This window comes from Gymnodraco acuticeps, unplaced genomic scaffold (assembly GCF_902827175.1).
Source record: "Gymnodraco acuticeps unplaced genomic scaffold, fGymAcu1.1, whole genome shotgun sequence".
In the NCBI taxonomy this organism is placed as follows: Eukaryota; Metazoa; Chordata; class Actinopteri; order Perciformes; family Bathydraconidae; genus Gymnodraco; species Gymnodraco acuticeps.
The window spans coordinates 2867568-2882502 of record NW_022991632.1 but is presented as its reverse complement, the minus strand read 5'-3'; the positions used below and the strand labels follow the sequence as shown (position 1 = coordinate 2882502).

General features: G+C 39.8%; 1 pseudogene; it reads left to right on the top strand.

Annotated features, from left to right (window-relative positions):
• LOC117534144 overlaps positions 1-14935 on the top strand; it is a 117537-nt pseudogene that overhangs the window by 15617 nt on the left and 86985 nt on the right.

Sequence of the window (14935 nt, the reverse complement as noted above, 5' to 3'; positions counted from 1 at the left end):
GTTCCCAAACACACACTGGTGTGCCGTGAGGCAAGTCCGGGTGTGCCGTGGGATTTTGTGACAACCATACGTTATTATTGCAATATACAACTACACAAAAATAATTATTTTTTAATTTACTATATCAGTACTTTGTAGGTTTATATGTACGTAATCTGCGCGACTTGCGCGTCCACATCTCCACGTGCAGTGCTGCATGAACATAGCTGAGTCAGCGATAACTTTCGAGGGGTGGAGCGGTATGCCCATTATTTTGCCCTCTAGGGGCTTCGTACAATACAAAAACAAATGCAAATATTTTCTTTTAAAAAGTAAAGTCCTTTCGAGTCATCTGTCTCAAGCCTAAGTCTCAAGTCATGAATACCAAGTCAAAGTCAAGTTTTTTATCAATGTTAGTCAAGCAAATCTCATGTCAAAAAATAGGCAAGTCAACTCATTAGACTCGAGTCAAGTCATGTGATTCGAGTCAAGTCATGTGACTCGAGTCTCCCACCTCTGGTATATACTTTGGTTAGAATATTGCTGTATTACTGTATCAAATATAATAAACACAAACAGTTGATAAGTAGTATTTTGTTAACTCAAGGTTTATATTAAAGGGGACCTATCATGCAAAATGCACTTTCGTACGTCTTTTATACATGAATATGTGTCCCCGGTGTTCCAGGGAACTCACCAAGTGTCAGGAAACACAACCCTCTCTCTTTTCCTCCATACCCAAATCTCTAAAAAAGGGGCTGCAACGGATCTGATACAGACTGATCCAGATTTGAACACTTTACTGACGTCAGTAAAGTGGTGCTACGGCTATTGGTCAATTCTCCACCTATCAGGGGAATGAGAGGTTGGGCCACGGCCGGCCATGCCGCTCGAAAGCGCTGGAGACGCTGTAGTACATATGCCAGGCCTGTAAGTGGCGCTGTAGTCTGCCACAAAAGCAGCTAAGAAGACTTCCCTTGCATGGTTGCTATGGTTTCCCTTCTGTTTATTCTCCGCTGTGTCTCTTTTTCTCCCTCCCCGAGGCAAGCGTTTGCGCCTCCTGCTTTAAAACAAATGAATAATGACTATATAATCATATGTAAGGGATAATGTGCAGTGACGCGGTCATTATGGGGAAAAGAAGACCGACAGGCTGATCAGGAGCCCGACGCGAAGCGGAGGGATCTAGATCGGCATGAAGGCACATTATGCAATGTGCACATTATCCCGCTTATCACACGGCCACATTCTCAACAAAGTAACGACATGACTCCCAATATTAATTAAAATGCTTTTATGGATTTAGAAAACTATTTTATTGATTTAAAAATAGTTATTGATTTAAATTGACATGCATCCGGTAAGAGAAATAGTCCGTTGTTACCGTTTGAACTAACGTAGCAACGGCAGGAACTGCTTCGATAGCGTTTTTGAGGAGCTTTTTCATTACAGATTTGAAAACATCGTTGCTTGCTTTAAAAGTAGCACAATTCATGATATCAAACCTTGGAAAGTATCTAGATATCCCTGCCCTAATGCCAAAGGAACTGCACACTGAATATGTGTCGCCGTTTGATGTGTATGTCTGGACCGCTGCGTAAAAAGGAGGGTTTCTGCCTCGTTACTTCTCTTCTTACTTCTATAAGAATAAAACACGGTGGACGGAGATCTCTTTTTCTGATCTCAGAGCACGCTCCCCTCTCCTGCAGGGGGCGTGGTCAGCTGCAGCTCACAGAATCAACCCCCTGCAAAAACAGCGCTGGAAAGAGCAAATAGAGCGAAATGAGGTGTGGCTAAAATGCAGGATCTTTTTGGTATTTTGAAAAAAATACTATATTTATATACTTTATATAGGTATGGCCCTACAATATATTGTTCAAATATAGCATGATAGGTCCACTTTAAGAGAGTTTTTATTGTGTTAACTTGTGTATTTATGCTTTTTAGATTGACTTTCTCTCTTTCTCTGTCCGTCTGTTCTAGAAACCGAAAGGAAGAGAGACACGTCACAGCTGTCAGCAATGTGACAAATCCTTCACAGCATCTGGAACTTTAAAGCGCCACCTGCATATTCACACAGGAGAAAAACCTTACAGCTGTGAAGAGTGTGGGACAACTTTCACTCAATCAGGTGCTCTCAAAACACATCAACGTATTCATACTGGAGAAAAACCTTACAGCTGTGAAGAGTGTGGGACAACTTTCACTACATCAGGTGCTCTCAAATCACATCAACGTATTCATACAGGAGAAAAACCTTACAGCTGTGAAGAGTGTGGGACAACTTTCACTCAATCAGGTGCTCTCAAAACACATCAACGTATTCATACTGGAGAAAAACCTTACAGCTGTGAAGAGTGTGGGACAACTTTCACTACATCAGGTGCTCTCAAAACACATCAACGTATTCATACTGGAGAAAAACCTTACAGCTGTGAAGAGTGTGGGACAACTTTCAGTACATCAGGTGATCTACAAAAACATCACCGTATTCATACTGGAGAAAAACCTTACAGCTGTGAAGAGTGTGGGACAACTTTCACTACATCAGGTGCTCTCAAATCACATCAACGTATTCATACAGGAGAAAAACCTTACAGCTGTGAAGAGTGTGGGACAACTTTCACTAGATCAGGTGCTCTCAAAACACATCAAAGTATTCATACTGGAGAAAAACCTTACAGCTGTGAAGAGTGTGGGACAACTTTCACTAGATTAGGTGCTCTCAAAACACATCACCGTATTCATACTGGAGAAAAACCTTACAGCTGTGAAGAGTGTGGGACAACTTTCACTAGATCAGGTGCTCTCAAAACACATCAACATATTCATACTGGAGAAAAACCTTACAGCTGTGAAGAGTGTGGGACAACTTTCACTACATCAGGTGCCCTCAAATCACATCAACGTATTCATACTGGAGAAAAACCTTACAGCTGTGAAGAGTGTGGGACAACTTTCACTACATCAGGTGCTCTCAAATCACATCAACGTATTCATACTGGAGAAAAACCTTACAGCTGTGAAGAGTGTGGGACAACTTTCACTCAATCAGGTGATCTCAAATCACATCAACGTATTCACACTGGAGAAAAACCTTACAGCTGTGAAGAGTGTGGGACAACTTTCACTAGATCAGGTGCTCTCAAAACACATCAACGTATTCATACTGGAGAAAAACCTTACAGCTGTGAAGAGTGTGGGACAACTTTCAGTACATCAAGTAATCTCAAATCACATCAACGTATTCATACTGGAGAAAAACCGTACAGCTGTGAAGAGTGTGGGTCAACTTTCACTCAATCAAGTGCTCTAGAATCACATCAACGTGTTCATACTGGAGAAAAACCGTACAGCTGTGAAGAGTGTGGGTCAACTTTCACTCAATCAATTAATCTCAAAACACATCAACGTATTCATACTGGAGAAAAACCGTACAGCTGTGAAGAGTGTGGGACAAGTTTCACTACATCAGGTGCTCTCAAATCACATCACCGTATTCATACTGGAGAAAAACCGTACTGGTGTGAAGAGTGTGGGAAAACTTTCACTACATCAGGTGGTCTCAAAAGACATCTTCGTGTTCACACGGGAGAAAAACCATAGTGGTTTTAAGAGTCTAGGATCCGCAAATAAGCATATTTTGTTTTTTCACAGTTTACAATTCCCATCTATTGGCCTTGTGTTGGGTAATCCTTTTTTCCATTACAGATCCCATCCCAACAGTGCCATCTGTTGACGTAACGTCAGAATTGACAGACATAATGTTCACTGTTCCTTTAAGTTTTGTTTTCTGGCTGTCTGTCTGCAGACAGCACACTGTTTCAAACAGCTGACATTATTGCAGCATTAAATCCAAGCCATTGTCCGATGCAGTTTATGATTCCAATATACAATCCAGTTTTAATGCTGCTCATACCCGGCCGCTTTCCCAGCCTTGGCTCTCGGCCTCTCCTATCGCGTCTTAATGAGCGCAGGTGGTGACAATCTCCAGCTGATTGTGGCATGTTGTCCAGCTGATCCGGGATGATGGTGTTGGTTGTGAAGTAATCCAATTGTTTGTCTGGTGAAAACGATCCTTAATCCAATGCGATATGTTTCTTATATGTTTCTTATATTGTCCAGTTTCATTCAGAGTACGATTCTACTTAATGTAATGGCAGTTTAAATGTTCCAGTGTCCTATATCTTTTTGCCATTACTTCACAGGAGGGGTTAGAGTGATCCTGACGCAGACACAAACATATGAAGTTCTGGTCTTTTGCTGCAGTTTTAGAATGATGTTTTATTGCTTTACATACCAAGGTTTAAGTACACGGTGTCAATAGTTGTAGTATGAGCATCTGCTGGGGCTGGGCTGGGCTGGCCATCTGGTAGAATCGGTATGCTCTTCCTCCTGTGTCCTCTTCCTCTCCTGTGACCCCTTTTATACACCCCGCCACCAAGTGTTCAAAATAATATTGCACTATTCATATAAATATGGTAAACTGAGACACCAACAACACCCATAAAATGGCTCCTACAAAGAGTGTGGGAAAACCTTTTCTTAAAGTATTCACCTTAAAGTCCATGAGCGAGTTTCACTGTTCACATGCTTCATGTATCTGGAACATATTTACGATGTTTTCAGTTTGATTCTATTCTCTTGTTGAAATGATCAAACTACCAAAAATAAAATGGCCTTAGAAACAGACTCGTAACCCTGCATATTTGTTGTGTTTTGCAGCATATTATAAACATGTCATTCCATTATCTTCAAATACCCCAGGTTGTGTAGTGATGTATTTGAGGTGTACTGTATGGAAGCAAACAAGAGACAGAAGTATTTGAATGTTATCAGACACCGAATTTATAGCATTGAAAATAATTACTTTGAAAATGATGTATCTGAATTTTTTTTGCCCCGAATTTACCTATGTGAAATTAAAATGTTCAAATTCAGATCCCAAAAATTCAAGTGAAAAAAATTAGACGTCAAATATTTCGGTGTTTAAAATTCAATGTAAAAAACTTCGGTGTATAGAATTCGACGTCAAAAATTGCGATGCAGCATCATCCGGGCTACTCAGACAGGATAAGCAATCGATCCCGAATGCAATCAACCCGACTTCTGGGGGACAGTGCGGTGAAGCCCAATGCTGCAAACTGTCGGCGATGGATGCAGATGGGAGCAATTCCCGTAGACCCTATGTTAAAATGTCCAACTTAACATCAGTAAATGAACATGTTACTAGCCTGGGTCCACAAAAACATATTCTGTATATAGTTAGATTCCCCCTTCATGACAACAGGACTGCTTCTCCTGGCTCCTCTGTCTCACTGCTAGCTGGTTACTTTTACTATTACTTTTGCCCCGGTAATGGTACAAATCTCAACCTGTCATTCAATGGACAGCTTCCCCCCCCCCCCCCCCCAATATATGTATATACTCGCATTTTAGACTCTGTTACTAACTGTATATCTGTAGACTTGGTTTGTCTTAAATGTCCGGTTAGGATGTATTAGAACGAAATCTAAAATGAAAATTGTAAATAAGCAATCTGTATGTAAAAAACCACCTGTATGTAAATTGTAAATAAGCCATCTGTTTGTCAAATATGTCTTATATGTCTTAAATGATATGATTAATTGGAAATGGGGGACCCTGATGTAAACAAGACGAAAGTCTTTCTCTGGTCTGCATCCCCTTAACAATTGTATGTTTTGAGCTGTACTGTACTGTACCCAATATACAAGCTGTTAATAAACTTTTCAATCAATCAATCAAGCTCCGTTAGCTCCATTGGCTCCGTGATGCTACAGCGGCTCAGCTCATGAGGAGAACACTACTTGAACTCGGCCGTGTTTGTTGTGTTGGCTCCTGGTGGACTATTCGTCAAGCAAATATAGGATTTATCTGCGGTTAAAATAGACCGTCCATGAATGCAGTTTCTTCGGTAAGTCAACCCTGCGTACTTTATGTTATGTTACTGGTGTTTTTATTAAGCTAACGTTAATGAATGTTTAGAGTTGGGTTAGCATTTGAGCAATCGTAGCTCCATCTGTGCTAACAATGCTATGCGTAGCATCCAAGAGTGTAAAACATTAAGTGGGATGCTACTGTATACCAAAAGGCTTCTGTGCGAGGTTGCTAAAATAAGGTCATCCTTGTACGTTAGATAGTTAGTTTGCTAGTTAGGTTACTGTATGCATTGTTAAGGTTCGTTTAAATTCGCTATAGCATAAAATAGACTAGCTAACGTCAACGTATTGATGAAGAGAGGCTTAGTGTATATTAAATCAACCTCACAATGAAATGTGTGTATCTTTAAAATATGAACGTCACATTTCAAGATGGTCCAGAAATAACGCTCCCTTAGATATTGTAATATGGTTTGTTGAACTGGAGTTATTTATTGCAGCTAACCGCCTATCCGACGAACGACACAAACATTGTCGTTTTTAATATTATTACCAATGCCTCTTTTAATTGTATTATCATCACACTTGAGAAACAACCTTATCGTGGCTGTAGAACGGAACATGTAACTTAATTCATGCATTAAAGGACGATGAATAGCGTAGTCAATGCTTTAGTGACAAGGAAATGATTTGTTTAAATATTAGATATGACGTTATCTGTGACTTCAGTGAACATTAAGCTTATCCATTGCATTGCATTTGTTAAATAGATGTGTGTCTTACCCTTACGTGTGTGATGCATATGAATATGGCATATGAAAACAAATTAATTTGACTGACTCATGAAAACCTCATCCAAAGTAACAGTAAAATAAAAAGGACCTACACAATAATACTCAATCAAACTGATACAGTATAAGGACTGTGATATCCAGCAATTTCTTAAGTATAACAATAAGATTATGACCTGTTTTTAAAAGAAGATAAAAAGTAGTTTGCATGTAAAGAAGTCTGTAACCCACGCATGTAACTTTACATCTGTTTGTTCAAAGTCTCCTTAAGGTGATGCAGACAGGCTGGACCAGAGGAGGAGAGACAGATCTGGACTCCTACCAGCAGAGAACTTCAGCACGGATTCCAAGGTACACCTTTTTCATACTTTGCAAAGAATGCATAAAGTAATGACTCCAACACACTAATATACATGCCATTAAACATGACTGAGTGAATACTAGATCACCTACACATCAGTGATGTTGAGTGTACTTTCTTAGAAAAAGGTTACATTTACATTTTACCAAGCAACATCACTTTTTTGTTCAACTTTCACATTTCAATGTATTTAAGGCAAATATTATTGAACATAGTGAGAGCTGCGACCCTTTGTCTTTCAGTGAGACAACCGGACAGAGCAAGCTTCTACAGTTGCACTAAGTTTTGATAACAGTTAAATATTATTTTAATAATACATTTATTTCAATGTTGAGGAATTTAGAACGGTTTATTCATAACCTGATTATCTTTGCAGTACACTGTTGGATTTAAAAAACACATTAAAATAAAAAAATCATTATATTTATGAACAAACAAACACACCTCTATCTTTAATAACACACTTGCTCTGCAATAATATGTTTTTTGATATTTCTGTTAGGAAAGGACACGCCTGAGAGACAGGACTGCTTCACCATGTTCTCTTTCTCTGAGGGTCCAGAAGAACATCCAAGAGGGAAAGGAGAAGCTGATGTGATGAGATTTAAGAGCAGTACAGGACATTCACTAAGAGACACTTATATTGTAACACAAAGACCTGCACACTGAATAGTTTTGTAGTCTAACAGGAACTTCATTTGTGTTGTTTTGTGTTTTACGTTGCACCTCAGAGACAGTGTGATTATTGTCAGGCCTATAAAGTTTGGCAAAAAAAAAAAGTCAGCTGATCAAATGCATTTAGCTCACTTTGAGCTTCACATCACTTGTGCCTTGTACCGCCGAGTTTGCAACGTCACAAATAAATGGTGCCAATCTTCATTCAGATGTGAATGTGTAATCTAACATTTTCAGCAAGAATAACGGACAAAAGGAGAGCAAATACAATTTATTGAAATGTGAACTAAAAGTTATCAAGCATGAACCATCACCATTTTTTTTTAAATAAAAACGAAATAATATACATAAGTTACACTAAATGTTAATCTGTTAATTGACAGGCTAGGCCTGTGCAGGTGGTAACAGCTATGCCCAGCATGGGCTAAGTTCTGTAGGTGCAGCTGGTGCAGGTCCTCCTCCATCAGGTCTGGTCCTCCTCCCTCAGGCCTGCAGGGTCTTTCCCTGCGAGGAGGACTCCTCGCAGGGAAAGACCCTCAGCCCTCTCCGGCCAAAGCAACAGACAGGATGTTCATAAAGCTGAGGTTTCCCCCAAAGTCTCTAATCATCCATCCTGTGAATATGAGAGGGGAACAAATAGTGTAACAGATGCTTTGGACAATAAGAAATATAAAGTTAACTGTTGAGTTGCTCAGTTTTTTAGATTGAAAGGGTTTAATAACACAAACAAAAGGAGAGAAATAAAGATTGGTCTTTCAATAAATTGTGTTGATTTTGTCTTTTGAATTGTTTGTCTGAAGTCAAGTATAGAACTGTTACTTATAGTTTGAATGATACAGTCTGGTTATAATGTGTGGAGGAGGCATCACAGGTAAGAGCACCATGTGTTGTGTTCCATCCACAACAAATTGATGTGTGTATTTATTTATCTACTATTTCTTGAATCATTACTGTCAGTCCAAAACAAGAGATTTTGTTTTGGTAACATTGAAAAAAAAAAAAAACATCTCTTTTCCACTACACTATCTTGAATACTTTAGTTTTTACGTCACTACATTTATCTAACAGCTTTAACATTGTAAAGGTGTCACTTCGGACTAATTATGACAGCATGTCCTACTCAGAGCCCTAGAGTCTCTAGGGCTCTGGTCCTACTATTTTGAGAGTTTGAACAAACCAGACCTTCATCTATTAATGTAGAAAATAGTTGGCACATTACACCATTATGAAAGTAATCATTAGTTGGCTCATTGTTCAAAATGAGCTCCAACTACAACAGTTAAGTCAACTCGTGCATCGGTAATAACAATAAATCAAATGATATAATATAATAGTATAACTTGTGTCTACTTTAACAACACTTTCCTAATTATACTAGCATACTTTTACTAAAGTAACATTAACATGTTTAAATGCAGGGCTTTTGTAAGAGAGTATTTCGTATAGTGTAGCATGGTCTACTTGACTTATCTAACCGAAGTGATCGTTACGTTACTTTGCAAACCGTCACCCCCAACCAACCAACCAACCCACACACACACACACGTTGTGATTCACTTCAATTAATGTTAACGGAGCTTGCTAACAGCAAGGCACAAGGCTACTTCACTCATTTATCTAGCTAATGTAAGATACAAATGCTGTCGAGCCCTCACTGCTTGTAAAATAAAGAGCACAAACTGACTACTTACCCGAGCGGCGAGCCCCGCTGTTCTCCGTCATTTTTCTCCCGGGTTGTTGTGATCACATGACTGACAAAGCCATGCTCTGATAGGCCAGAAGTCGGAGTTGCATTAGGGCTCGATTGCTTATCCTGTCTGCGTAGCCCGGATGATGCTGCATCGCAATTTTGGACATCGAATTTTATACATCGAATTTTTTGACATCGAATTTTTTGACGTCGAATTTTTGGGATCTAAATTTGAACATTCGAATTTTTTTCACTTGAATTTTTACATTTGTATTTCACATAGGTAAATTCGGAGCAAAAACATTTAGATACATGATTTTCAAAGTAATTATTTTCAATGCTATACATTCGGTGTCTAATACAATTCAAATACTTCTGTCTCTTGTTTGCTTCCATAGTATTACACTTAATTACCCCAATCATTTTTGACCAGCTGCAGAGGGGAGCAAGAATTATGAATGATACCTAATGTAAGGAGTTGCATTAATCAAAGTGGCAAGATATTAAAGCGTATATAACTATATCCATGTCATGAAAGGAGGAATACATTTTTAATATTGTTCGAAGATGACAAACTTGTTCTTACTCGTGTACATTTGTTTTCATTAATGATATTTGTAATGACAGTTAGGTATGATAAATAAATACGGCATCATTTCTAATGGTTTGCCATAACGGCTAGCTAAGGTTGTTCGTTATGGTTCCAAAAGAGGCTATAAAAGCCCAATAACAAACTATCGAAGGCCGGACAATAAAAAAACAAATTCTTCACAGGTTATAAGGGAGACGACTTCATGTTGTATGTTGGGCTGTGATAGTAAAACCACACATGTTTGCCCTAATATGCCAGCCGACCTCAAGCAGGGAAGCTCTCATAGTGTCATCAGTAATGTCTTCAATGATGGCTTCAATGTTGGTGTTTTTCATTCCAGTGAGGTGCTGGTAGAGCGTCTCTGACAGGAAGCGGGGGCCTGGACCACAATGAACTATAGAAGTTGCAATCATCCTCCCAGCATGAAAGTATTCGTCATCTTTTGCAGCTGTTGATATTTGTTGTCAAATTATTATCACGTTAACCAACAGTTGCCACGTTATCATAAAGATATACAGTATAAGATAATTTAATTGTCACGTAAATCTAGCTGCAAAATCCATAAGCAGCTCCTATATTTACAGCACAGTATTGAACACAAGACAGATTTGCGAACATCATTACCTGCATTGTCGAACGTGAGGAATTTCCTGTCCTGTGGACCATCAAATATTCTTCTCATTCTCAGGCATTCCATTAAGAGGGTCAGGAACTCCCGCTTGGGACCACCAGTGTCCACTCCATCCTCAGTTTGTCCCTCATCGTCAGTAAACTTAACCTGCATCTGATGAGAGGGGTCCAATGAGGCCCGTTTGAAGCCGTGGATTGCTCCATCCCACACATTGGATCGGTTAATATTAAACCTGCTGCAAGAGGTGTTTTTAATTTTTGCAGAGAGTTCTGCAACAACGTCTGGCGCAGTCAGGTATTCTGTGCTGGGAAAGACAAAGTGATGTATTGTAATATTACATGATGAAGCTAGTAATAGGATTTACAGTAAATTCACTTTAATTAAGAATAAATGCCACGATAGATCCAAACTGACCACGGTGTCAGCAAGACTGTCTCCAGATGGCAACTTTACAACAACCACACTGTCCTCGTCACTTGAAGAGGTTGTTCCAGTGTAACCTAAGAAAATAAAAGTGTCATGATTAATACTATAAAAATAATTGTTCCCCTACGTCTGTACCTATCATCAAATGTTGGTTTGAATCCTGAATTATTGGATTGACATCAATCAGAAACACAAAATGTTTGTGAAATGTACATTATATTGTTGACCGTCCTTTTCACTCTCACATTAGGATTTATATTTGTATAATAACAGAATTCGAACTTTTAAACCAAGTTTTCTATAAATACTTATTGTTTGGTAATAAAATGAACAACCTATTTACCTGCACTGGTGCTAGGCTGTGCACTTAGATGCGCACTAGTGGTGGGCATCTCCTCAGGGACTTTGTTAGCCACATCTTTTAGAAATGCGAAGATGTCACGCTGGAACCACAGAATGGACAGTACATCTGTGGAGAAATAAAATGTAGGACAGCTAGGTTAAGTCAAAAAGAGTGGATATTTTTCGGCTACCTAAATATTATAATAGTATTAAAGAACAGTCTTTCAATTAACTCATCAGAAGCCAACCTCCTGTCTATCCAGACTGTATATATAAAGGTCTATCCCCACACAAACCAAGCACCGAACCTGGGGGACAGAGCTTTCTCCATCTCTGCCCCCTCCCTCTGGAACTCACTCCCATTAAACATCAGAGACTGCACCGACCCCCCCACCTTCAAAACACACCTCTTCAGACTGTCTTTTCATGTGGGAATAATGTTGTGTTGCTGTTTTAATATTTTAATTCAACTTTTTACATTTTATTTTATTTCCTTTTTATCACCGCATCGCATTTGCGGCTCAGTTGAGGCCCCCTCCACGAGGTGAGGGCGTGAGACCCCACCCAGTCTGTGTGATCTGCGTGTAGGGAGGGGCGTCCCGGTTCTGTACTATATCTATATGTCAAGAGTTACATTTAGGTGCACAATGGCTCTTTCAAGCTCTTTGATCAAACATGCTAATGCTAGCTACGTAAATATGACGCTCTATGTATAAAAACAAAACTTACCTTCTTATATCTTTCTCCACTTAAATGAACTTTTTTTGACTTTGCATATCATTTCTGTAAATGCAGCGTTTTTGCTGATGTGTGTGTTTTTGGCCGTTGTTTAGTGTTTGCACCTGCCGGCCACCGTACCTTAGTGATACAGGAAGACATATTTATAACATTCAAAGGTATGTGGGGGATGGAACGAAGGTGGGGTTTAAAAGAAGGGAGGAACATGTCATTTCTCGGATGAGAATAGGTCATACAGGTCTCAATCATACTTTAAGTATAATACAGGTCTCAATCATACTTTAAGTATAATACAGGTCTCAATCATACTTTAAGTATAATACAGGTCTCAATCATACTTTAAGTATAATAGGAAAGCATCCAACCGGAAAGTGTATACACTGCAGCCAGCCAGAAACTGTTGAGCATGTTTTACTGCTTTGCAGGAAATATAGTACTCAGATAAATGTGCTTTTCCAGACACTGAAGAAAGCAAAATGCCATGACTTGTCGCTATCAGGGCTGTTAGGGAAAACATCAGGCAATATATATTGTGAGATTATTACATTTCTAAGAGAAATTGATCAATTTAAAATAATCTAGAGTTTTGGTTCTTTGTTTTGTTTCTTTTGTTTCTTGATTTATGGATAAGAGGCTTCTCAATACTCAAATTTCCCCTCTTCGACTCCTCGGTCCTCGGTCCTCCGGTAGTGACACGGAAATGAATTTCAGCGTGCCATTTTGAAGGACGTCTCATTTCTCTAAATGCACACCGAGGACCGAGCATCGAGCGTCGAGGAGGCTCTGGAGGAGCTATAACCGAGGATACACTGATGGTTCCTCCACGGCTCCTCCGCGGATGCATTTCCGGGAACGGTGGAGGCGTGACGCACGGCCGGACTTATCTCAGCCAATGACAGCTCTGCATGCATCCTCTGGATATTATTTTAGAAACTGCTTTCATCGCGTTACGATGTTTACAGTGAGAACAGCTGTGAGGTCCGTGCAGAAAGCAGAGCAGTGTACAATATCACTCAGTATAACAGGCCTACATTACTCTCTTTATTTGCTGTAGTACAAAGAGTCGATATTTTTCTAAGACCATTTAGTGCTTCACATAATAAAATACACAACGGCTGTAGCCTGATTATGCTTTAGGAGCTGTAAGTGTGTGTGGTAGGCATTGTGTATGTGTGTGTGTGGTACAGTATGTAGGTGTGTGTTGTACAGTGCGTAGATGCGGCGGACAGACGGGTCTCAGTTGGTTTGGTGTCCTCTGCTTACTTTTAATTTAATTTAATTTCAAATCTTTATTTATACAGATAAATCCCATTGAGATCATTGATCTCTTTTTCAAGGCAGACCTGCTCAAGTAGTTCCACATGAAACATAACAACATAAATAGAACAACAAAAGGATATCATACAGCATCATTTACATAACTATCCACATAAACAGGTACCTATAGCTTCCGATTGACTAGCATCCAACCGAGCTTTAAAAACATTTAGTGGCACCAGATTGCTCAGTTTCCATTTAATTTACAGACTATTCCAAGACAGAGGAACTGCGCATCTAAAAGCTGTCTTCCCTAAGACAGTCCTAGCAGTTGGAACATTTAATAAAACCACAGCATGCGATCTCAGGCAGTAGCCACTTACAATTCTCAGTGAGATCAGGGAGCAGATATAAGATGGAAGTTTCCCTAACATACCTTAGGGATATACGCGTCCCCCGTAGCGACATTAACTACCAGTCGCGGTAAGCCAAATGTACAGAATGGATAAAATGGATAAAATGTACCCGGGAATAGTGCCTCATAATGCAGGTAGACTCCCCTGATAACTACCCTTGCATTCATCCACAGGCTAAATAAGTATAAGTTAACTTTTGGAAGAACCAGAGAAAGGGGTTAAAATGGATAAAATGTATCCCAAAATAGTGCATCATAATGCAGGTAGACTCCCCTGATAACTACCCTTGCATTCCTCCACAGGCTAAATAAGTATAAGTTAACTTTTGGAAGAACCAGAGAAAGGGGTTAAAATGGATAAAATGTATCCCAAAATAGTGCCTCATAATGCAGGTTTCCCACTCCCTTCATCAGCTAAATAAGTATAAGTTAACTTTTGGAAGAACCAGAGAAAAGGGTTTAAAATGGATAAAATGTATCCCAAAATAGTGCCTCATAATGCAGGTAGAATCCCCTGATAACTCCCCCCTTGCATTCATCCACAGGCTAAATAAGTATAAGTTAACTTTTGGAAGAACCAGAGAAAAGGGGTTAAAATGGATAAAATGTATCCAAAATAGTGCCTCATAATAGATTTGACATGTGCAAACAGGCTATCTCAGACTTCCATGACATACACCACCGGGAAAACCACCTCACTTGGCCGCTCACAGAGACCCCAAAAACACGGGACTACAGACCTCCAGCATATCTACTGACATGCGTACTTCCATAACCTCGCGCACCTTGGGACCCCCGGGCCCCCCGAACTTAAGCACTCCCCCACGGACTAAACCCAGATGATTACACCCTCAAGAAACTCGTGCCCCTGGTAACCTATAAGGGGGTCTATTTTGCGGTGCTTTACAGTCCGCCCATCAGACACCATAGTCGGACTTATTCACAGCAGCACCCACCCTCCTATGGATGATGTTCTCATGGCCCTGGTAACCTATCAGGGGTCTATTTTGCGGTGCTTTACAGTCCGCCCATCGGACACCATAGTCGGACTTATTCACAGCAGCACCCACCCTCCTATGGATGATGTTCTCATGGCCCTGGTAACCTATCAGGGGTCTGTTTTGCGGTGCTTTACAGT